Raw genomic sequence first — 25240 nt, forward strand, 5'->3', positions numbered from 1 at the left:
GGTAGCTTATTTAAACTTCAATGTAAGATTGTGAAACATTTAATTAGCTTGTTAAATGGACATAAAAAGTTAAGTATGATTTTCATTTGGTGCTCTCTTTCCAACTTCTTTTTGACACCTGTCTTTTTTGTCTTCCTCTGCAATATCCCTAGTTTTCTCCAGCATTGAAATCCTCCTGTTTATGAAAGATTAGGAATGTATTAAAACATCAGCATCTTCAATGTTTTGATGTAGTCATTAACAAATTGTTCATATAAAGGTGTTTTCTTACTTGTGCTATTTATGCTTTCTGGAATGGATTAATACAGAGCATGACCTTTTGAAGCTTTTTTAATGACCATACATAGGAATAGGCATTTGGAAGGAGATTCTTGTTCATCAGGTGACATTTCCTAGTACTGGTAGTAACATAAACACACCATCCTTTTTATAAAATCCACCTCAAGGCAGTTGGATTTCTTGAGGTTCCCCCCAACACCCACACTGTTCCCACTAAGGATGTTCTGGGACAGATTCGGTGAATCACCTTGTTCCATAGTTCTGCCCAGAATGTCTAGAGGCCAGATCGTGGCCTCAGGGCATGGGCAGTACAAAGGAATACAATGCGGAGAAACTGCATCTTCCACATGAGCTGCCAGGAGGGTCACTGAGGCCGTTGCAAACAGTAGTTGGTAGACGTCATTTGTCATTTCTCTCACCTCTCACTACGCAGGATGTGAGAAGAGAGGAAGCTCAACGTGCTCTCATACCTTCTGCATAGGGAGCTTGTGAGATCAGCTGGGAGGATCTCTGTGCACAAATGGTGTGTTAGAGAAGGGGCTTTTCTGCTCCACTCAGCTATCTTACTACTATCTATAAGCCTATATTTCATGAGATAGATACTGGTATGCCAAACAGCTGTGCCACACTGCTCTCAATAGTATAGTTCAAAATTAACAGCCTGGGAGAAACAGTGCAGTGTGCTGCTTCTAATTCCCATTGAACGTAACATTTATCCAGGTTCATGTTAATGGACAGATCGCAATGAGAGAGGTGCGTGGAGACCTTTTCTGTGACCAGAGGGAGCCTACCTTTCCTTATCCGGAAGAAATATGTGCATTTTAAATCTAGGTCTAGCTACTGCTCTGACTCTGGTACTTGCACTCTATACAGTAGCTAACTTTCATGGATATTTGGATATTTATGTGATTACTAAATAAACTCGAATGAAAACAAATTACAACCATTACAAAAGATTATCATTTAAGGTAATTGCTACATTAACAGTTTTTGTGAATTCAGCTCTTAATCTGCCTTAGTTAAAAAAAAAAAGGAAGGAAAATTAATACAAATAAGTGTTCTGCACTAGGCAGGAGGGCTTCATAAATCAAAATTTTCAGGCAGGCAGGCAGGCAAGCTGGCTGCAGTTGTTTATAAAGGATTGGTTCAATGTGTTTTTGAACAAAAAGGTTAAAAGCTTTTCTGAAAATTAAATTTTATTTCATAAAGTATATTTTAAAATATGCTCAGAGATACTGTATTATTTAATACCAGTTTACAGTTTAAAATCATGCTGAACATACACTTTTTATGGATGATTGACTGTAGCCCATTAACATGTTCTATTCTACGTTTGTTAAAATGACTGTTTAAGAAACGCCTCTTTTTTCTGCAAAGCTCTGTGTTCTCTTGCTCAAGTGAGTTGCAGTATTGTTAGTGCCTACTAGGCTCTACAAGGCTGTTAAAGTGACCAGTTAATATTTGCCAAGGATAAGTCCTTAACCTTGCTTTCATGACGACACACCTTACTAGTGGGTTGGTACTCTTGGTTCAGCGTCTGGTCCTGTACGGCACTGATGTCGTTCTAGGGCCCTCGAGTGCCTTCAGTAGGACTGAAGGCTTTACAGATGTCAGTAAGTGATTCATGCTTATGAATTACCAGGTCGAGAAGACCTGTCTTTTGGACTCTTAGGTCACAAAAGTGACTAAGTCTGACAAGTGAACTTAAGGCTGTACCAAGACAAACTGTGGAGCACCTGGATGATGGGTAACTCTAGCCCTCTCATAGGAACTTGCTGTCAAGTTCAAGCCTGCAGCTGGTAGTGGCTTTCAAGTTCTAAAATGTACAGTACTTTTTGTGTCATGTTGTATCAACTTAAACATGTTGTCTTTTTATTCACAGCTATCTTGCTTCTCTGTTCAGTCTTGAATGTATTTTATGTCCTTTCAGTTGATGGCTTTGTAAAAGTGTAAGTACAGAAATATTTATCTAAGTGTATCATGTATAGAATTGTACTTAAAGATTCTTAACAATGTAAGTGCACTGCAGCTGCTCATTGTTATTTTTTCTGAAATGTGTTATCATTAGGAGTTTACACAGACAGGAAAACAGCACAATATGATACTTCTAATTATTTATTTGCAAAGATTATAAGATTTGTTGAACTGTAGATTTAGAAATTTATTTTAGAGATTGTTAACACTGTAGCGCTGTAGAAATTCGTCACCAATTAAAATACATGTTCTAAACTATGTTCTATTTGATTATTTTTTTTTTTGGTAGCATGTAGATGTCAGTTCATACAACTGTTCAGCGTATAACACCAGACTGGTATCTGTTTACAAATACTGTACTTTTTTATCTGGAATTATTTCCCAAATTATTTTTGAGGTCCCCTAAAATATATTTGCTATTAGCTAGCCTTCCTTTTTATATTTCTTAAAATATATTCCATCAAAAAAATGGTAGGTGTGAGTAGTAATACTGGTTTACCAAAAAAGAGGGAAAAATACAGGGCATTAAGGAGAATGTATAACAGCTGTCAACATGTATGAAGACAATTGTGTTACAGTGGTCCTGAAATAGATACTACAGTAGTGGATATTTCAGTGTTTTGGAGCAGGACTTTTGTTGTATTAACCTTTGAGGGGGGGCAGAGGCAGTGAACATCCTCTGGCTGTCCTTTGCTACATGACTAACAATGACATTGCAGCTATGAGGATTTTGTTGCCATGGCAGTATGATAAAGCAATATGTGAGCATTCACACCTACTTCTTTTGAATTAGGAATCAAGTGGTTGTAACCCCAAGGAGCTTAACTGCGTACAAAGGCTAAATCCTGTTAGTCAGATGCATTATAATGGAGATGTAGATCTCCTAATCTGAAAGTTGCAGAAGTGATCTTCTGATCTAAATTTACAGGACAGGATTTACTTGTCCTGGACGTCTACGAGCATCGAACAAGTCTAATTTCTATAGGAGCTGGTGGAAGAATATCCACTGATCTCAACAGGAGTACGATGGGACATAGACATTTATGTATTCTGTTCTGTGTAAATCTGGATTTACCAGGAAACGAGTAAACTGTAGCCTCCCTGTTAGCACTGTCTGGGAGAGAGCGTATGGTTGTTATGCATTAGCGGTTGTGTGGTGGCTCGCCTGCTTCCCAGCTTTACAGCGCGACTGCACCCAGCACTGCTCCCTGTGGAACACGCCACAAGACCAGGAAATCTCCAGCATTACGCTACTATTGCATAATACTAATCTGAATCAGCAAAGTCATAGAAACATATCTGCTGAAGTATCTTTTATTTCTGAAATTAATCTAAGCCCAATGACACATCCCATTAAAAATAGGCAGGGTAGATCCACCCTCACAGCTGCTTGGACATTCCTAGCTTGGAATGCTGCTGTCACTGAGCAACTTTGATTTTCATATGTAGTCTCTTGGCGGTCTGTGCTCTTACCACTCTCATAAAATGGCACTTCGCCTTCCCCTAAGTGGGTGTTCCAGATTCAGTAGAACAAACGGCAAATGGCGAGCAAGAAAAGATTCAGATGGGTGTGCTACTTCACACACCAAGCACTCTCCTGCATCTTGGAAAAGAATCCTGGGTGTGCAGTCAAATTTGTGTGCCACTTAATTTGTCACGTATGAAGCTGCATTGTATAATAGAATAGACGTTCAACTCACGAAGGAAAGAAACAAATTTCAGTACTGAAGGCAGCAAATTACAGTTTATTGTGTAAATTCAGTCTGTGAAGACCATGAAGATTGAGATTCACTCAGTGACAAAACAGAATTGTGGCTCTTGTAGCCGACACTTGTAGCCAGCTAAAAGCAAGTATTTAACATTACTCCTGTGCTCTTTCAAAGTGAGGTGATATTACTGAGGGTAAAAATCTGGAATTCTTGTCAGGAGGAGTCTTTTACAGTGATCATCTCTGAGTGGGGCTCGGTTGATTTAACTTTCCAATCTTTGTATCATATTCAGCAAACTCTTAACAAAAGGGTCTGCCTCAAGAAAAGGCAACCCTGGAAACAATTCCTCTAGAGTTTCCTAATGTTCCCTATATGGATATATAGAATAGATTCCTTAAATAGAAAATTTATCTAAGAGTTCATGACATAGAAGCACTTTGGAACATTTTCATACTCTTAAAGAGAAATAATAATTTAAATCATACAAGGGTTTATTTGTTAATTTTGTCCTCTGTGCTTACTACAATTATACCGTGCTTGAGAAGGAGTTGGAAACCTAGAGGACAATGTCCAGATACTAAATATGCTGGTGCTGAATCTTTAAAACGATGATAGTATCTTAGGGTTAACAGGAAAAAAAGCAGAGGCACAAACTAACTTTTCTCAGATGGAAAGAGTAGCTCGAATCTTGGGTCTGCCTGTTCAGCTCTGTTTGATCCATAGGCAGGGTCTGCTGTTGTCTACCATGGTCCAAATTTCACCGTGTTCGTACTTGATACAGCAGGGTTGGTTTTTTTTGTAAATCAATAGACATAAGTAGTTACTGATAGAAATGTGTTACTGTCATGTAAAACTCAGGTCAGGAAAAAAAAAAGGACATGGCTTCTCCTTTCCTCAATGCTTTTAAGTGGAAAGTTTGTCTTATCTTAAAAGCCATATTAGACAGTGTTGGCATGATATTTTTCTTTTGACATGAAACCAAAATGAAGCTACTTTTTAGATTAGTCTTTTCCCACCTTTTTTTTCTGCTATGTGGGAATGAGTGTATGGTCTAGATGATTTCTCAGTTGTCTCAGAGCCCTGCTGTTTTATGGGTCAGCAGTAGTCCACAGCTGGAAGAACACTGTATCATGATATTCCTAAATTAGTGCAATGGCTACATTCTTCACAAGAACTTCATTCTCCCTATAATTCCAGGATGAAGATAAAATAATCACTACTAATATTTTTTATTAACGTGATTGCCTCCTGTTATGTGTGAACAGGGTTTGGGATTTTGTTTGTTTTCTGCCTGTATAGTTACTTATAAACTAATTAACATAATTACCTACTGAATATGGCTTTTGTGGTTGGCATATGTGTGAGTTCTCTGAGTTTATGGCAGCTGTGTAGTCCACTTCCTTGATTGTAAGTTTTAACTCTTAGCTGTAAATGTTGTGGGAAAGGTACAGTGATTTCACCTCCTGTCTGAAGTGAAATTTACACTTCAGGATATCTTTGTCAACGCATTCACTATTTAAGCATGATTCCCTTTTTGTCTTGCTTTTGTCTGATCCATGCAGGCTACTGACGAAGGGGGAACAATCACAAGACCTCCTGTAAATAACATCAGGCTTTTGTTCTTGTTTCACCCCCTTGACTCCTTTGAACGCTTGCTACAGTCCTTGAGCTGTTAAACAGCACTCAGTTGGACGTAACTTGGTCACCTTCATACGGTCTGTAAAGTTTCCTTTTCATCTTAGAGCAAGACCACGGCCTGTTTAATTTTCATACTGTGAGATCTGGCACTTTCTGCCCAGCACTTACTGCTTGAATGACCGGGAGCTTTAGGGGGCAGTGTCCGATTTCCAATGTGCAGAAGACAGAGAGCCAGCAGAGAACAGCAGCGCTAACATTTTGTGTTAGATGAGGAGTGGGCAGCTTTAGCCATGTGCTGAGCGTAGCGTTTAGGGAACAGAAAAGGAGACTGTGTTTCTAAGTCAGTCACTCCTGGATGGTTGCTGTGCTTGTGACTGGAACAAGCTTGCTATTTAGCCCTTGGTATTGAGAAGACACATGAGACGTGCTTCACTGACAAGTGCTATCATTTATATGTCTGCTCTTGTTTTTCATCTCTGGGCACACTATGTGCCTGCAGTTGCACAGTTTGCAGGTGCTGCTTTTTACATGTTAAAAGAATTAACACCTTCCTCTAGTGTTTTAATGTAGTTTAATTCTGAGATGTCAGGAACTTCTTGGAAGAAACAGTGCCTTAGACTAATCTGATTCCATCTTGAGAGTATGAACGTTTCAGGCAGCAGAAGTGAATCTAGTCAGGCTTTTGGGTGCCCTCTGTAAATAGTTCTGGCAGCTAACTTAGTCCTGTCTCACATCTTTCTGATGTCGTCTTTTCCAGCATAGCCTATATCTTCTAATTCATTCTGTGCTATGAAATCTCATTACACAAAATAAAATATGCATGAAAGAGAAATACAAACTATGCAGGTGGGGCAGCATGCTTAAAATATGAGACCTTCCTTCCTGCAGTCATTCATGGCAAGAAGGAATGTCAGTCCGACAATTCTGAGGAATATCAAAAAGGTTGGTCACTAACAGTGGTCTTCAAGTTTCCTGACTGTGAAACTCTTCGAGGGGAATCTGCTCAGTGATGGGTTTTTTGTCAGTGCTTGCTAGAAGCCAGTCACAAGCTCTTTTTCCCAAGGCATGTTGGGGTGGTCTGTCTGCTTTAAGACGAGCGCAGGTACTTTGCTCTGGAGGTGATGCTTAAACGTTCAAGGTTGTGCTAACACTAAGATTTCTACCTTTCAAAGGGCTTTAACCATTCTGTTATTCAGCCATAGTCCCAGCACAGGCTGGCAGCATCCCCCTAGTGATGATCTTTTTCAGTGTGTATTTTGTATTTCCCTCGGAAGCTGTGACTGTTGTACTTGAAAATGTTCAGAGCCCAAGTAATATTACCTACTATTTCCTCTGGTTGAGAAAATTACCCTTGTTTTGGTGATGGTAAGCATGGAGGTTTTTTGATCAACACATGCTTAGTTTCAAAGCTGTGAGATCTACAATGAAACCTGGAAACCTTAAATTGGAGGAAGGGGTTAAATAACTTCATTATTTACTGGAAACTCTGAGAGCTGTAACAGGTGCATATTAAATGCAATAATTAGGCATGCTTTAAAGTCAGCTGCAGTCAAGCTATTATTTCAGTATCTCAGTATCTCTCAGAAATCACAGGTAGAGAATTACTGGTTCTCATGATAGCAAATGCCCTGAGAGCACTACCCAGGCTAACCAGTGTTGTTTCCCATTGCAACTCCTCTTCCATAGGAAACTGGGAAATAATTAACGTGTAAGTACTCTGAGCTCTAAATAGCTGTTTTTCTTTAGGTATACTATTTACCAAGAGGTTTCATCTGCAAGTAGTACCTCTTGAAATGGCTCATGGGAAGGATGTATCAATTTAGAGAAGCCTTTAAGAGATCAGGTTTTAAAATGTCACAGCTGAGTAGGTTTGCAGTTCACAGTAGGTTTGGAGATATAAATCATGGGACCAGATCCTCTGCTGCTATGCCTCAATGGCATTATGCTGACTTACACAAATTTGAAGACTTGACCCTTAAAAGAGCTTTTCTAAGAAGAATAGTTCAAAATTTGAATATGTAGTACATGGGAAATGGAGATATTTTTCTTTTTTAATTTGGAAAAAATGCTAGAAATACCAGCATTCCTTGCAGAACAAGAACTGTAGAAAAACAAAGCTGGAAACTGAGGGATTTAGTTTTGAACCAGCTCTAGTTTAAACCTTTTTCTGAATATTCTGACACTGTGAAAATGCCATTTTCTGTCAAAAATTCATTCCTTTGCTAGGAAATTCCTGGCTAGCTCACAAGTCCTGAGACTGAGGATGAGGGTATAGGGAGTGGGGTAGAAGAAGGTGAATGAAAAGCCGTGTTGCCTCCCCAGCTGTGAGCAGCCAGCGGAGGCTTCGACGCAGAGACAGCTGCTGTACAGGACTGCGGCCCCGGCAGAATGGGGTCAGTAGGTGGAGAGACAGCCGGCTGCCAGGGGCAGGCTTTAGCGATACCAGCTGAAAGAAGCTGTGAAAGGAGTAATACGGAGTGAAGCCTGCCAAGCCGGGGAAGCAGGGAGTGGCCAGAGGGAGCAAAGGGAGAGAGGAGCAGCCCTCAGTTGCTTAACGCACAGTTGTTAAATCTGGAAGAAAGATTTCTTGGGTCTGCAGCCCTGCAGAAAAAGGAGGTAATGTTCCTGGAAGAGAAGGGTAATTAATCCTAGACTTGAGAAAAATCTAGTCACATTCAATGAGATTCCACTGTATTAATTTTACCCCACTCTGTCACACCATGTAATCTTTTTATCCTGAATTAATCTGTTTCTTACCAATATAAGCAACAGGGTGGAAAAATCTTCTGACTTGTCATGGCATCTATTTTCTCTCCTGGTGCCTTTGACTTTAAATTTGGAGAACAGTGGAAGGAACTTGAACTGGGAACCAGCTAACTCATCCTTCTGTGGGCAGCCGTGCCTGCCTTTGTGCTGCATACTCCAAAGGAGTATTTGGGTTGTTCTGCGCATCAGGAGGTTAACCCTGATTCGCCTCAGCTCTGTAGTGAGAAAATTCTCTAGGATCCATCTGAAACACCTACACAGCCACTTCCCTGACGCCTTTGGAAACCCTTGAAGTAGTCAGAGTTCTGCTAGCAATCCAGCAATTTGAGATCCCCCTCTGCCGAGGTGATCTATTCTGCAGGAGAAAGGAGCCAAGAGGATTTGGCATCGGACTTGGGTAGCTTCCAATCCCCTTCTGATACGGGGGGCAGATCTTCAAAGGAAACCCAGCCACTACCGTGAATCTGGGACTCTTGCAGTGGTTTATCGCTTTCAGTCTGGGAGGGTAGATGGAGTTAAAATAATCTCTGTTCTAACACTTCACCAATCTCATTTTTTACCACTGTGCCCTCTAGGAAATGTGCCTGGCTGAAAGAAACATATTTTGTTCTCAAAAGCTTAGAAAGAGGCTTATTGTTGTGACAGACAAGAAATTGGCTGAGAAAACAGGATGAAGTGACAGCAGGAACGGTTTAGACTAGGAATGTGGGATTTAACATCAGTACACAGTAAAAACAAACTACTTCTGAAGTATAAATGCTGATCTTGTATATTGAGGTAAACTGAGAAGGTTTCCATGTTGCTCAGATTTTTCTGACACTTGAAATGGACCAGATGGTCACTTGGTGGGAATCAGTTTAGTGCTGTGAAAATTAAGCTGCTGGTTTACACCAACTGATATGTGGCCCTTTTTGTGTATAAGACACATCACGCCTATTTCTCTTTTCTATATTGCTTCAAGTTTGCTAAACTACATCTCTCTAGATCATTCTTTGGAAAGCTGGAAAAAATTCAGCCACTCTCTCATTTCAGTGTCCTAGGCCTTACTTGGTTTAAGGCTATGGCAAAGACAATTTTTGGTCTCCGTTATGTGTGAGTCCCGTCTGACACTGAAAACATTATATTGTCTTCACAAAGGATTGATGCTGTTTATTGAACATAAAACTAAAGGGGGCACTAAAAACAATGATAATAATACAGTATCTGCAGACAAATAGCTTTTCTGACACAAAACAACAAAATGAGTTATTGCCCTAAGTGTCAATTAATGCTTTTAAAATGCTTTGATTGCACAGTATCTCTTTCAGAATATTGAAATGCAGAGGTAATTTGGGCTAAAAGAAGATATGATTCACAGTCAAGATGTAAGCTGTGACTTGACAAGGGGTTTAATAGCTGCCTCAGGCAGATCAGAATGTGCGATAATGAGAATCTAGCAGAAAAAAAACACATTGTGGAACTGCACTTCAGAGTTCGCCAGGGTAAGTGGTGTCTGACTAGCTAGTAATGCTCCTTCTACAAGGCAAAGAGGCAGAAGTGGTCACTCTTGACAGCAGTGACTGCTGCAAGCTTCACACTGGTTACAGAGTACTCATTTTTGAAGGAAATACATGCATTTGTATATAGTCATATTCATATATATGTACATCCAAATATAAATATAAGATCTATTTTTGTGGACTACAGTTCAGTGAAATGCATTTCAGCATGTTCGTGATAAAGCCTTCACCAATTTACTGTGCTCCGTTGTCTGCTCATGGCCCCTGCCAAGTCCTTTTTGGGAAGCTGTGAAAAGAAAATTATTTGCTGGCTTAGGGTTGGACTTGACTCTGTTCCCTTCGTTGCTACTGTACGCTTCTCTGCAGGGGATCATTTTACATTTTCTTAATTGCAGAGTCAGCTCATGGTGTTGGCAGTGGTTGTACTGAGAAGTGGATTTTAATGAAGTGCTGTTCTTACTCCACTGGAACTTCAGCATTCGCAAGCTGAATGATAGCATCCTGTCAAGATAATGCTGACAACTGTGTCACCAGGAGGACATATTTATTTGGCACCCATGCATTTTATAGCAAGAGTGTACTTTTAAAATGTCTTGCCATGTTGCTTTATGTTTGCCTGTATTTTTCTGATTGAGAATATTGTTACTTGGAGGTAAAATGAAAGGGCAGTTACTGGCTGGACTCTAAGGCGAGATTCTTTTCACCTAACTTTAGATTTTTATGCTGCAGCTGTTTGCAGTCAGGGTTGGTACCCAAGTTTGCCTTTAGATTCGGGGGTCAAAAATGGGCACTTGGATGGCTCAGTTCATTTAACCTTTTGTAGACATCTAATCTGAGTTGAGGTGAATCCCACTCTAGCCTCTTTGGCTGTAAAGATAGCATACAGTAGCTGTCTTTGCAAACAGTATTCCTACAGGTACACTGATAAAGGCCTCCTGCACCCACACTATTCATAGGCTGCCCCACCAGGAGAAGACTCGTCGTAACCCTGCTGCATAACACCTTTGCCTTGAGAAACTCTCCAAGATAGATCATTTTCCAGGACTTCTGAGCCCCACTTGGAACAAATGGAGGAAAACATTGCAGATGATCTCTCGAGGTGGGAAAACAATCCCATATTTTTGAAGGTTTTAGCTACTAGAAATTTGAAGTCCTGCATCTCTCAGCAGCTTTCTAAGGAGTGATGCATAGGGGACTGTACTTTCAGTTCATGTTTGTTCCTGCACTCTCCAATGGCTTTTCAACCCAGCTGTGAATTTCAGCCACATTAAGAAGAGGTAGTAATGTCTCAAAGACATTCAATTCCTAAAAGGTTGTTTGGTTGTTTTTTTTTTTTAACTGGTGTTTGAATAGAGAAGGAAGAGCCAAATGAGTGTCAGCATAAAAGACAGGCAGCACCATTAGCTGGGCAGGTGCCTCTGTTTGACTTGCTGCTAGCTGAACTGGGGTGCACATGCTGGCTGCCCTGCCAGCACCAACGGGCTCTGAGCAAGCCCCTGCACCCTGCTGCCTCTAACTGGTATGCAGGGGATGTGAAAGAGCAAGGATTTCAGGAGAGCAGGAACTGTGGCTGCTGAGGGAGAAAGGCAATAGGGAATACCTGGCTCTGTGGTGAAACAATGGGAGGATAAGAATCCATAGGAATCCATGCTAAGACTGACTGTTCATCACATGTCATTCCTAATCACTCATAATGTTGTAAATAACATTAACTTCTGAAGTCAAAGGAGGACCAGGAGAATTTGAGAGAGGAAGAGGGACACGCTGTTCAGAAACTAGAGCAAACAATTGACTTGCCTTCACCTGCAGCATCCATTTCTGCAGTCCCCAGTTTCCTACTGTGAAATCATCTTAACATCCCCCTGAAACACAAGTCTAAAGAAAAATTGCACTCCGTCTGCAGTTCTGTTTAGCTAACAGAAAAGAGGTCATCTCTGCTGCCTGGATATTGTCCAAATGCTATACTTAATAAGTCTAGTTAAACATCTTAACAAGAGAAAAAGGTATAGGAAGGCTGTTCCTCCAAGCAATTTATCACAGGCGCTATGGAAAGGTCAACAGTGGAAATTCTGTGAAACGCACAATACAAATTCTGTGTGGAAGGGGATCAGCATCCAGGCTGAAATGTCTGTAGGAAAGGGAGAAGAACTGTGTCCCCCGACTTGTCAGGCTGCTTATAACCAACCTGAACAACTGCTTAAAATCAGCATGTGCCTGTCAATACCATGGCTAGTAACTTAAACCTGCTTGGTCTTTGAGTTAGTCTTGGGTGGGTATTCAAAGCATCTCATGGGCATTAGTCCCTGAAATGTTCCCTTCGTGCTCTGCGCTGCTCTGCTCAGTCCCTACTCTCTGGGCCGTCCTATCGACTGACTTCTCATCCCTTCTGCTTGAGACTCCATGATTCAGGTCTACTTCTTTGTCCTTCTTTATCTCTGAAAGGAACTAACCCGGTTTCCTTTTGTAGCTGTGTGTCTTTTATTATTCAGAAATCACCACGCTGGGGTAAGAAACAGCTTCACAAGAGGTTACTTGCTGTTTTATATATATATATAAATTCATCTTCCCATGACTACAAAGTCTTTTATGATGCGCATTTTCTGTTTGATCTGTTGTTTTCTCATTGTATTTTAAGGATTTTTAGTGCCCTGCTTTTAAGACCAGTTGTTAGGTAAGGAGGTAGTGTCTGTCTGTTTAACACGAAGCCACAGTCCCAGTCCTGTAAGTGCTGCTCTGCAATCTGGCAGGGCTTTACCCACTAGTCTTTTCAAGTGTCCTTTTGGCTATTTCAGTCCTGTTTTCCAGAAAGGCTTTAGACTGTGACTTAAAATATTTTGAAAAGCATCTGAAATTATCATAATCATGAGGTAGTATATTATTTGTCATTAGCATAGCTGGTGTGTGGAGGCCAATAGGTAAGTATGAGATTATGTGTCTTGCATTGTCCCAGTGCTATCTCTAAGTACTGGGAATAATAATCCAGATGTGGTGTATATGTATAGTTAGCATAAATAAGTGCATTTCACACTATATTGAACACTATGCATAAAACATGAGACTTTTCTTTACATTTTTAGTGGTAACGATATTTTAAATTTTATTTCTGTCCTTTGTCTGCTTGCTCAGAAATAAACTTTTTGTTTGCCATTTCTAGACCTTTATCTTGTCCATCATTCTTTTCATCTCTTCGTTTGCTTTCTGGGTCCGTGGACTCTTTTCTTTTACTTTTTAATGAGCCTGGCTATTTGACCTGGTTTCTACCTTAGAACAGATGCAGTAGTCCATTCCATAAAAACAAATGTAAGATGTTATTGCCCTTTTGCATGGAGCTCTTGAACACCCAGCATGGCAGCCGTTCTGTCTGTGCTCAGCAGTACAAGGTTTTCTTTTTGAGATCTCAGATTAGCTCAAAAGCCAATATCAAGCTGGTACAAACCTTAACAGGGGTTCCAGTATTCAGGGTGATGTCCTGGTCACATCGTTCCCTTTTGAAAAATTCTTTTTCCACTGTATAGTCTGTGAATGAATTGTTGTTTCTTTATAGGTACATTAAATCCTGCTCTGCAAGCTTTTACAAAATGTTTTTTTTTCCCAACAAAATATAACAGCTTTGGCCAAAGTCTGGATGTTTAAAACACCCACATCTTGCATGATCTTTCAGATTGCTCCAGGTGCACATTGACTCTGACTATGATTTTTCAGTCTTTGGCCTATAGAAATCCTGGAATTCCTTAATTTTCCTCTCTCCTTCAGTGACTTAGGGTTTGATTACACTCTGTACTGCAATAGTGTCTTCTGCTCCTTCTAACTCTTGCAATCAGATCTGGTTCTGTTTTGCTAATGCTAAATAATCTTTGCTTTTTCACAGGTTAAATCAGGACTGTTGATTAGATTTTTTCCCTTGATTTTGGTATCTGATCCCCATTACAGTTTGTTCTGACAGTGATTAAAATAACAATATATGATGTATTTTGAGTTAAGTAACATATCTGCTATACATGGTGCAGAAGCTTTCCCCCTCTGATTGTTTTCTCTTTTAAAGCTGATACCTTTCAAGAGTACTTTCTTTCTCCTAGATGTGCCAAACCCCTTCAGTATCTTTTGTGCTGCCTGACCATTGGCTCAGACTTCAGCGCTTCAACACGTAGCTCTGCAAACCTGAATAAATTCAAATCTAGTGCCTGTCTCCTAGTAGTATTTAAAAAAATACCCACCCCAGGGCCATCTTTCTTTCCTCTTGCCTTCCCAGAAAATGTGAGCTTTTTCCCCTTGCCCGATACATTTCTGGAAAAATGTCACCTTTGTTGCAATTTTTAACTGCCTCTCTGTGAAACACTTTATTCACTACTTCTTTTTCTAAAATGTTCTCTCCATTTTTGAATCTACTTTTGTTTATTCTCTCACTCCTTGCATCAAGGAGTATTCTTTGGTTTGGGAGTTTTTGGAGAATTCAGAGTTACAGCTTTTAAGCACAGTGAATCATTATTACAACAAAAGGTAAAAATAAAGACAATGTGAAGAAATAGTACACGAGGGAGGGAGAGGAATCTATGTAGCCCACTCTCAGCCAGCCTGCACATCAGCTAACTCTGACAGGATTGCTCCAGCCGGCACATTTCAGTCTCTACCACAGTCCCTTGCCCTCCTGTGTGTGGCACACAGAGTCTGTAATCACCTGCACTCTTGGAAAAATGTTCACTTGATCAGGTAAGTCAGAAACATGTTAAAGAAATATTCTGGACACTGAAGAACAGTAATATAGCGCTCTGTACTACAAAAGGTGTAGGTAATTATTTCAGCCGTTGACAGAAGTAGCAACATGATAGTTGTAAAATATGAAACCTTTCTCAGAAGGTGATACTCAGTTGTTTGTAAAAATTGTAGCTGGAAGAAAAAAAGCAGTAAAACTGAGCTGAAAGGTGATTGTGAAGAGGATCTGTGCTTCTGGAGATCGATGCTGCTTAAATTTTGGTGGGGGGTGGACATGTGTGTGCCAGACAGAGTTAAGCCCCACGACTCACGTTAACTCAAGAAAAATTGCACTGCTACCCTAAGAGCTGCTCCCCAAATGTGCTCTTCTGCATTTGCAGGATGAGCCTGACTAGTGTCTAGTGTGTTGTTAGCAGCAATAAATAACTATGGGAAAGATGGTTATTGAAGGCCCTGAGACAATAGAGATGAAGGAGACAAACAGTTATTGTCCCAGTTAAGAATCACAGTTATTTTGAAAGGTGTACCACGTTGAGCAGGAGAGATGGGGACCTACCAAAAGCTCTGCAGGCATAACTGGCAGCAGGAGATGAAGCAATTTAAGGATGTGAAAAGCAGCCTTTACAGGTGAAGTATGGAGGATAAGTGTCTGGGAGGAGGGGTGCTTTGCTTTTTTGCTTTTTTCCTTTTCCAATAGCTGACAACAACAGCAGCAGCAGGAGGTCCCTGAGAGTGAATGAGAGTGGGGGAGCTGGGATTATCAGCAAATGACAGCAAATAAGAAAAGTGACTTGAAAAGGCTCTGGGCCCCCAGTGGCAATAAGAATAGTGAATTGGGACAACAAAAGCAAGAGTGCACTTTGAAAGAAAACACAAACATGCTCCTCCACCTGGCCACATCTGAACCCTTTCTCAACTGGTAGATCAATGCACAAAGCAAAGATGTGTTGCATCTTTCATGTGGCTGTGCTGTTCTATAATAGAGCCTGAACAAACAGGTTTTGTTTACCAGCCTTCTAGTGAGAATCTTCTCATGTCTCATTCTCCAGCTTACTGAAGCAGAGGTTAGATCTTCCCTTGACATTGACGAAGCTGTACTAATTTCCATTGGAGAGTCTCTCTAGCTGATCACTTCAGAAGCAAAGTTTCATAAGGAAAAAATATTTAGTTTTTGAGTATAAGGAATAAAAACTTTTTTTCATCAAGCCAAGAGTTCAGTGAAAACCAGGTGCCACAATTCTGTGAAGCTGGCAACAACTTTTGGTGATGTCTGAATTTACAGACTTTGCAATGGGTCATAGGCAGATAGCCCTCTCTCCCCTTGGATAAACAGCTTCACAATTGTATTTTCCTCCTTGTTTAGCTGGTTGGATTTTAAAACTGGGATTTGTCAAGAGTAAGTTAGGTGCCTTGTAAGCAAGCACCTAACAAACAGCTTTCTTAGTCAAGGATGGGTTCTTGCCTTGTTTTCTACTACTGGCAATCTCAGAAGCAGCTTGGATCAAAGTACTGTAGGTCAGGGATTTTTATTTTGACTCAATGACCATATTTTAAAATGTTTCCTGTTTAGCAAATTACTTAATTTTTGTCTCCATATCATTGTCTTTTTAGCAACTCCTTAACTGGAGACTATTTTGAGGGGCAGCAGCAGCAAAGGAATTGGCAGCAGCATGGAGAGCTCACCTGACAGCAAAACTCCTTTCTCATTGTAGTGACCACAACTTGCTCACATCTAAAAATCTTGCCCTCATTCATGAAAAATATAAACCCCTTAATTAAGACCTCCTATTGCTGATAGCCCCTCTCTGTGCAGACCAGGCCAAGACATGAATACCCTTTCTGATACATACCCTCTCTGTCTGAATATAACGTCATGGAAAATGAAATATGACAGTCAAATCTGCCAGTGACCGTGAGGTGAATAATAAGTCTTCCCTCTGCTCCCTGTACGTTCAGCGTTCGTAGCACTGAGTTTGGCAGAGCTGCTGGGTTTGCTCATTTCCTTTACTCTGAGCCAACATTCCCAGTAGTGTCAGGACAATTTTAGAAGCAAGATGCACTCAACTGAACTTCATCTATGAAGAGATGAACAGGTGCTTATAGCTGAGTTTTCAAGTCCATATATTACCTTGATGGCTTTTTTTCTATCTGAAATAGAGCAATTTTGGAATATGGGCTTTTGGCCAATCCCAAGATTTCAGGAAGCTGTCTATTCCCAAACATGTTCATTCTGGGTAAAATGAAAATGCAGAGAAGATAGAAACACATCCGCAGTATTTGGAGTAACTGAAATAGGTGAAATAATTGTTGTGCAATATCCAGAATGCCTTCTGCTGTAATAATGCCCTCTCTCAAGCCTGCTCACTCAATGGGTTTTAACTTCTCTGTGCTTTGCTTCATTGCATGATTTTATATTGTATCTTGGGAAGGAATAGGACTGAGTGCATCCACCAGTGTAAAGAAATTATAAGGAAAGGTTGTGCAGAATTATGAAAGAAGGAGCTGGAGGTTGGGGGGGCGCGGTATTTGAGGAGGAATGCATGGACACCCTGGCATTTAATCTGTGAGTTTAGTCTACAGATTTTGAAGTTTACAACCTGCAAGGCTGAAGATGTGTCAGCTGACACGCTCCAACTGAATCGGAAGCAGCAGAGACCCCATATTGCTGACCAGATCAGCAGAGGCGTAAATCAGCATGAGTCTGGCTGGAGAGCCTGAATGGACACCTACACTGGCAAGTAGTGCCCTGCAACAGGAGTAGATCTGTGGAGTGAAACAGTTGGCACTGAGGATCCAATATCCACGCTATTCGGGGCAGGGGGAGGGTCGAGGGGGATGGAGGAGGTTACTAAGGCCATTAGTGGTTGGAGGACATTAGGTACAGTCCAGAAGCATGTCTTCTGGTTTAATCTTATCTGAAAGCAATTCAACTTGTGCAACCTCAGACCACTCCACAAAGCAAACAAAAGTAGGGTTGATAGGGTGACTGATTTTAAAAACATAGAGAGTAAGATGCTAGCACAGGTACACCCTCTCCAAAATTCTCTAACAATATAAAACAACACAAATGAGTGGAAATCAGTCCTATGGGCAGGAAAAAGTTTGGTAACAGGTGAATAAGCACTCATGAGAAACAAGGAAGTATTTGTCCCAGAGTTCTCTATTTAGTATGTTAAAAACTTTCTCATACAGCATTTAACAATTTGTAAAATACCACAGACTCACAGCTCTGGAAAGCGTTGATCGCCTGTGCCTGCGTCTCTGGTCTCGGGCACTGCAGACCTCTGATCCCCCTACCGGGTCCTGGGGTGATACTGCACAACCAGTAACATAAAGCCATTGCTATTTCCTCTGATCATTAATCACTCAGGATTTCATCAAACCTTAATTGAGATACCTAAGGCACTCTTATAAAGACTATAAGATTTCTTGTACTTGGAGCCCTTCTCCCTTTCTAAGGCACTCACATTTTCTTTTTCTAGGAATAGCCTTGGTGATAAAATGAGTCACCTAACCCTCTGCCAACAGGGAACACGATGACTGACACTTATACAGCACCGTTCATGCTAAGAACGTTTAAACCTATGTGTGGAATCCTGCCCTGGCTGCTGGTTGTGCTGTCAATATGATGCTGGAGCCCTTCTACCCGCACAGGTCAGGGAGCCTTAGTGTGAGGGTTCCACATCCTTCGCTACTGCTTTGAAAAGGATCTCTGTGTGTGGCTGTCTGACCTGGCTGGCATACATAAGTATTAGGTAGAGAGTCTTGGTGCTCATACGCTATGCTGCTGGGAACAGCAATGGAAGGGACCGCGCAAGTCCTTGGGTGAGGGTCCTGCAGCCATGTCACAGGTGCCTCTCCTCATCCCTCCTAACAGCGATGAGCCAACAGCTGCATCCTCTAGGGCAGCAGTGCTCTCTAGGGTACTGCGGAGATCCACGCAGTTGAGTATGGAAAGGTAAGTGACATGTGCTCTATGTTTATGCTGTTCCTGCTGGCTTAACATAAGCAAGACTTGACCGTGTGTCTCAGAAGCATGATTTACTTTCTCAGGAATGTGGTGCCTAGCACCACTAATGTGCATCTAACCGAGCATAGCAACACTAGAAATAATCAGACAAAGGAAAGAGATGTTGCTTGATGGGAGTCAATGATGACATTGGGTCTATTTTTTATATTATAGTCTCCATTATTTTCTAATAACACCTTTGGCATATTTGCTTATCTGTGTTGTCCAAGAGGACTTTTGCTTTATTTCTCATTTACATTCCTCACTAATGCATATCCTAATGGTACATAGGAGCTGAGTAGAAAAATGTTCCCATCTCAATTTGCAGAATCACTTCTGTAGCCATTGCAAAATTTATTTGTGATTTTTCTCACCCAGCTACTAACTAGCCCCAGCTCAGTAAAATGTGATACTATGACATTACATGAATTGTTACTTTTTACTGTAGCACTGCAAAGTTCCTGAAAAATAAGGATGGCATTTTAGATCAAATCAGAAATAAGGTAGAATGTGAGTGTGAATGTCCTTCCTGAATTTGTCAGTCTGATCATGTACTGATTGAGTGTCCCTAATGCTATAATTGCAAAAAGGGAGTTCAGGGGGCAAAAGAACAGGCTCCACAAGAGCCTACAGATTTCTCCATTATGTCAAAAAGAAACATGATTCTTAGTAGGTGTAAATGTCACTCTTCCCACCTCTGTGCAAACAGCCAGGACTGACGCCATGGCTGCTGGCAAGGAAAGCTCTGAATCAAAGAGGGAGACTTGAATATTTAAGTGTAAAGTACAGTTCAAAAGCGGAAGTGCTTATATGTGATTGAAGTAAAAGGTCTGAGCTCTATACATCAGTCACGGGCCATTAATTAATATCTCAGTGCCACTCTAAATTACCGGCATGCTGCAAAAAGAGAATGATATATTCTTTTTGGCAGTTCAGTGGCAGTCTAAAGAAGAAAAGGCCACTAGCAATTTTCAGATGACAGACTGAAGATTGAGATTTTTTTTTAATGATAATAGGGAAGCCAAGAGTGATGTGCAGATGTCAGAGAGAAGACTAAGTATTTAATATTAATATTGGTAGTTTATGGAACACTCTTTGTGGACAGAGTCACAGCACAAAACCTCTGAGGAGGAAACAGCTCAGCTGTTCCTTCATCCAGCCTCCCAAACACATCTTCAGCTTCTATACCACAGAGTACGTGATTCAGAGAAACTGTATAGAAAAGGAATTAGAAAAGTGAAATTTAACTTAATTTTTTCTTTTATGAAACCTGAACTTCTGCAGGGCAGATACATAAGTTCTTAAATGAAAATGTCGTAAGTATCAAATGAAAATATCATTTAGTTACAAAGGAAGTTGGTATTTCTGTAGCCAGAAGCAAGCAAGGGGGACAAGAGGGAGATTGAAGAGGGTAGTGTCATTCAGTGTTGGTGGGAGCCCTGGTCTTTCAAGTGCCTGCGCACATCTGCCCAGCCACATCCGTAGTTTTCTGTTTAAAGTCAAGCACTGGTTCACTGAACCTGACTCAAAGATAACGGCAGCTTGTTTCATAAAACTGAAAAATTAATTGGTGTGAAATGTATTGGAAAACAGTACCGCTATTCATGTGCCTCAGCAGTTTCCTTATTAGGTAGAACAAGCTTTTGATTGTTCTCCCAGGGCATACAATACCTCAATATGCTGCAAAATAGGCTGTTATAAAATGAGCCTGCATGACTTGCATACCTCAATGACCACTTCTGTGACAAATGAAAATTAATATTTTGAATCCAAGGTCAAAGTCTAATCATCGAAATGACAACGCTTAGCTGGTGACTAGCTTCTTTAGATGTATGCCTCACCATACATTTCTAGCTTGTCCTGGGCTGACTGGGATCCAGTGGGGTTTGCAGAGGGCAGGGACCACTGGCTGCCCTTGGGATGAGTTCCCTAGAAAGTTACAGTGAAAATTCTTCCCAGCAGATGCAAAAGAAACAAACATGTGATCAAAATCTTCCTATGGAAAAGGAAAGCACCACATATTAAAATAGAAAGATTAGAAGCTCATAAAACAAAAGGGTGGCTTAGGGTTCCAGATATATCATGTTGCAAATGGTCTTTCACAGTTGGCTCTGCTCCTTGGAACCACTGAATCATTTCCTCCTTGGACATGTTTGGAAATGTCAGCTTTTTCCAATTCAAGTCTATCTGGTTGCATCAACTGAAAATTCAGAGTAGCTCAGTGACAAAGTGTGGTAAAGACAGTTGCATAGAACACCATCAACAAATTCATTATCCTAGCAGAATTAAGCCCGTTTAAATAGCACCACCCTCTCTCCTCCCCCCCCCTTCCCCCCCCCCAAACAACGTTACACTAAAAATTGAAGGTAGATCCTATTGTAGGAAGAAAGTGTCTCTTTTGAAATCTGGATTACTTTTCAGCAAGTAATCCAGGCTCAGGCAACCTTTTAAACCTTGAGAAGTTGTTTTAATGGGAGGGGATGTATTAAGACTTGTGATCTCCAGTTCCAAAATACTTATTGAAGTTGGCATCTGAGCCACTTCCTTGGGCTCACACAATTAAGGCCTGCAGCCTTTTTAAATTAATTTCAAATTATACCGAGATATTCTTTAGATAATATCCTATTATTAAGTAGATAAACAAATCTGTAATATGAGTTAAAATCTTAATGAGGAAAAAGTCATTATATATAACACAAAAGCTGCGATCATACCTAGACATAGAATTGTTTTATTAGGCATTAAGAGCCAGCTGCCAGGGCACGTGATGGAGATCGATGGGTAGAAACTCTCCTAAACTTAACGAAACAGAAAATCCATCTTTCTTCTGGTAGTAGTGTAAGAGGGAGAGGCTGTCACAGGAATAATCTTGCAGACCCGCTTATGAACCTGAATGCATGGGACAAAGCTGAGGAGCTGCGTCTACGCATACAAGGATGTTTCGTCAGAGGAGCTGGGGCTCTTTTGCTGTCCTCTCTGCTTGTCCAGTTGCAGGTGACACTGGTTGGACACCTTATGATGACTTATGAAGTAGAAGATTATTTCTATCCTTGGAAATTATGGAAATAACTGGATGCAGGAGATCAGGATACTCTGTGCAGCTAGGCTTGAGGAATGGGGTGATAAGACAAGAAATTATGCTGACCTAACCGGATGTCTAGAAGGATTCATTTTCACTCTGTAGTCTTGGTATCAGCTGCCAGGTCAAAGGAGTTGAGTGTGATGGTGATGGTTCAAGGCATACTGTTGAATTGGCAGCTACTAATTACTTTCTAACCCTCATCTGAAAAATTATGAGGCCCCCAATTTTACATGTCTCCAACCTGACTGCAGACTAGTGCTAGGAGGAAGAACTAAAAAGGATGGTGAGACTACTTGACATACATCCTTACATCTGGTCTAAATGCAGCAGGTTTCCTGGCCCAAGATGGGATCTGATGGTGTGTGTTTATTCAGCTCATAAACCCTGGAAGATGTTAAGACAACACCAGGTAGTGCATACCACAGCAAAATCCCCATGTGAGCTGGCAGAGCCACCACGACCAGCAGCACCTGCACAGGCGTCTGCTCTTCTGAGCCTCAGCTCTTACATGTCCATACTATGCGGGCCATATACAAAACATGTTATGCCGGATGATTTTGGAGTGCAGACAATTAATTTTTAAAACCTTGTCAGTACCCCTGTGGTTTGCGCACTCCCTGGGGCAGTGCTGCATGCCTGCTCACACCAGGCAAGCCCTCCTGGGTGCTCCCAGGCCACCCCCGGCAGCCGGTGGATGGGTTTCATGCGTGGGCGAGCGGCCAGCCTGCCACCTCCTGCCTCCCTTCCCTTTCCCACAAACACCAGCCAAAGCAGCTGCACACTGGCTAATGCTGCTGTGCCATATATAATTGGGATATTAGTCTTTTCGTTGTCTGGTTAACACTGCTAGTACAGACTAGTGGGAAAACATCTTGATACAAATTAAGGAGTCATAATAAGCTTCAAGTGAATTATTCCTAGTGTGTTTTTAAATGTTTTTAAAAATAAAGCTACTCCAACGTCACATTTCTGGAGGAACCCTACATTGTGAGGGGTCAGGTCACTGTGTAAAGGGTTAAATCAAACGGCAGTCTGCAGTGGGAGTGAAAAGGACTTGGCCACAAAGCAGCGTCCATGAACATATAATTTCTGACATGACATTTATTCTCTATCCATATCGTGTTTGCTGTCTGCAGACGTTAATTTGTAAAGCTTTTCTTTTTGCCTTCTTGAAAAAATCGGATTTTTATGAGTAAAACAATCCTTGAAGGCGATCAGGGTGCCACTACCCCCTTAAAACCGTCAAAAATAGAACATAACCTGAAGTTCTACAATGCGCAGTTCCTTTCTGTTTGCTATCTATTATTTATACTCATTGTCAATAGTTGATCAGTACTGGTCTGTTTTCCCACATCAGAAAGCTTGTTTCTCATGCATACAGTCATGCAGTAGAAAAAACTGGTGTGATCAATGACCTCAATACAATGAATAACCTGCTTAAAATTACCTGTTTGCATACAGTCTACAAGCTGAAAACTTCACATCCCATTTATGCAAACCCCACACACACATTTCAGGGAAATGAAATTTGTTCTCAAATAGAAATGAACTTTTTCTTACTGTTCTGAGTGAGGTATTTGAATGAAATCTTGCAAATAACAAATACGCTGGCAGAAATCATGAGGAGTTTGTAAACAGCCCACGAAGAGCAAAAATTGCATTCTTCTGATAACATATCCCTCTTCATAAATATTGTAGCTAGTCCTACCTAACCAAGAGCTGTTTGTGAGCATTTCTCAGAGTGATGAATGGTGTCTCGCCATTTCCTTCTCTCTTTCTGATGATCTGTTATAATGACAGCAGCTTTTATCCTAACCCTGTTTGTGAGATCCCCCTCACTTTCTTTCCTTCTTCCTTCTTTTACTATAAAAGCTCTCAAAGGAAACCTTTGTACGTCAGGAGAAACCAAATTAACATAATGCGCAGCACCTATAAATAGTCCCTTCAAATTAGACTTTTCTACAAAACCCTGAAGTGATATTTCTTTCTTTTTTTCTTCCTACTGCAGGTAAAACATACAGCCTTGTATAACATTTTTTCCCTTATAAAACATTATTTTTGTTGTTCTGATTTACTTATCCTCGCATTTTCTTTGACTGTTTTTCAATGCTTTTATTCAGCCACAGGTGAAAATAGTCAGCACTTTGTTATTGTATTTTTGAATTTGTGCAAAAAAGAGCTTGTTAGAAATGTGGCATGTAGTATTGGCAAATTAATTACCCAGGACAATGAAAAAATTGTCCTAAAGACAGATATTGGAAAAATTGGATTTTTCATAAGATGTGTTTTTAAATTTTTTTAAAAACTTTTAGAGAAGTGCTTCCAGGTGTAAAGAAATTAAATAGAAACGAGCTCATCAGCTGAGAAGCATTGAGATAAGGATATTTAAATCAAGGACTGGTTTGAGGATGATAAATGAGAAAATGTTAGTCACTATTTGCACACTGTAAGGATCATCACTGTAAGGAAATTATCAGATACTTAATGCAAATTAAATTACAGAGTATTTTTTCTTTCACACAATGCCCAATCAAAATTTGGAATTCAATTCTACATGGCAAGTGAGTTCAAGAGGAGTTTAGACAAATTTCTGGAGGAAAAATCCCTTAGTTTTTTTAACAAAACAGTCCAGATATCACCAGTAACTCAGAGATTTCACAGTGCTGAGGGGTTACACTAAGGAAGAGCCTACTGGCTGTATCTCCTTCTCCTTATATTTTCCCTCTTGGACACTGTTAGAGGTATTGAGGCTACCCTAAGTCCACACGGTGGTGGTTATGATCTTAAATGTCTCACAGTCATTGCCCAGGTTTTTATTCTGGAGGAAATACCTGAAGTCGCTGGTACTCGTCGGGGCGGTGTGTATGTGTGTCCGCCCTGAGGCCCCCTTCCTGCGCCTCCTCTCGCTTTCAGGACAGCCTGCTGTAAACATCTGGTCCCAGAATATGAGCATGGCTGTGAAATCTGTAGAAAAAAATGAATACTGCTTGTTGATTGAGGGTAGCTGCCATTGAGTTGTTAGTACTGTAAATATTAGCCATTGCCAGGAGGTACCAGTTCCAGCTGTGCCAGACCACTCCTACCTGGCACGTGTGCCGCTCGCCATCTGCTGCGGCAGGGATGGAGGAGGCTCAGGGCTCTGCTCCAACAGAGCCTGGGGCTCTTCTGCTGATCTTGTTTTGTTTGGGTCTTTCCTCTAAGGGCCAAGCAGTGCAAAATGGTTTAAAAATTATCCACATGAACTATACAGTCTCTTGTCAGTATTAGTTCCTTACTGCTGCTAAAGAAAGAAGAAAAAGAAATAGCTGATAGTATCAAACACAGCTTTTCAAAGCCTGCATAGGAACCCACCAATTCTTCCAAAATATTTCATCTTCTTTCTCTATGATTTCGTTAATGCTGAGGAGCTTCCTTTTCTGTTTTCTTTTTTTCCTTGGCAATTTTAAGGACTGATAATTTAGCTTTTAAAGAACAAGCTCAGCTTCTCAGAGTCTCATGACTCCAGTGACTGAGCAGTGGGAAAAACACTAAATATCACAAGATACATAATTAAATCACAGGCACCCTTCTGTTT

Source organism: Phalacrocorax aristotelis, chromosome 2 (assembly GCF_949628215.1).
Source record: "Phalacrocorax aristotelis chromosome 2, bGulAri2.1, whole genome shotgun sequence".
NCBI classification, from domain to species: Eukaryota; Metazoa; Chordata; class Aves; order Suliformes; family Phalacrocoracidae; genus Phalacrocorax; species Phalacrocorax aristotelis.